The following is a 1,019-nucleotide window of genomic DNA, read 5'->3' on the forward strand; positions in this document are numbered from 1 at the left end:
CTCCTAAACCAACCCCTCTCCTTCGTCCCTAACGGTTACGGCGTATTGCAACAAAAAGAATCTAAGCACGGCAGCTAATCTCACAATTGCATCGACTCTCGCCTAAGCTGCTATAGCTGGAGTTCCCAAGCTAGGAGTTAACTCCTTAACCGACTTATTAAAGTAATTATTATTATATTTATTATATTATTATTTCATTATCCGCTAAGCGGACGTAGCTATAGATAAATAAACCTTAGTTTATAGGGTATATGGGGCCCCATCACTTTTTACTAGTAGCCTTTAGGGCATCATCTCAGTAGCTCAGTTGGTTAGAGTAATGGTCTTTTAACCCAGTAGTCGTAGGTTCGATTCCTACCTGGGAAAAGCGGATCCCCTGGTAAAATACTATTTATTAATAAAGCCACAAGCGTCAGCTAGCGAACCAAGGGGTCAAAGAAAGCTTCCCAACTCTCTCGATCTGTCCTAACCGCCCGATCTACTAATTGAATTAATTCATATTGCTCTTCTTCCTCGGCTGTAACCGTAGCTAAGCCTAAGGCTGCTAGAGCTAGGAGTTCAAGTTCTGAGGAGATCTCTTTTTTGTACTTACGACTTTTCCTCTAACACGTCTATACGCCTTTCAAGGGTTAGTTCATATGTTTGTAGTGGGTACCACTAAAGGGTGTTAAACACCTGTTTTCTTATACTTTTAGTAGGCGAAATAATAGAAATATCTTAAGCTAAGGGTCCAAAGGAGAAGCATACATTTATTCATAATACCATTAACTGGACTCCTTTAGTTAGTTGCCGATGTTGGTTCTATTAATATTTCCAACAATCTGCTTTACTTGAGCAGACCAATTAGCCCAGTTTAGTTGAGCCCTGCGTGAGATTGGCAGATTGGAACAGTGGCTGATGCGTGAGATTGGCAGAAAAAGACAGTTGAATGCCAAAAATCTAGTAAATTAATTTATTGTAATAGATGAGAATGGCAGTTTTGAACACTTGATGATGAGCTTGGGTGTGCACGAAATTGG

The 1,019-nt window shown here is 40.1% G+C and overlaps 1 non-coding gene across 1 annotated transcript; it reads left to right on the forward strand.

Annotated features, from left to right (window-relative positions):
* Positions 1 to 292: 292 nt before the first annotated feature.
* On the forward strand, positions 293 to 366 carry TRNAK-UUU (transfer RNA lysine (anticodon UUU)). Its single transcript has one exon. It is a non-coding gene; the product is annotated as a tRNA-Lys (tRNA).
* Positions 367 to 1,019: the final 653 nt, after the last annotated feature.

The sequence above is a fragment of the Curcuma longa genome, unplaced genomic scaffold (assembly GCF_044706935.1).
Source record: "Curcuma longa cultivar G26 ecotype Majalengka, Jawa Barat unplaced genomic scaffold, ITB_CL_G26_1.1 contig_28333, whole genome shotgun sequence".
NCBI classification, from domain to species: domain Eukaryota; kingdom Viridiplantae; phylum Streptophyta; class Magnoliopsida; order Zingiberales; family Zingiberaceae; genus Curcuma; species Curcuma longa.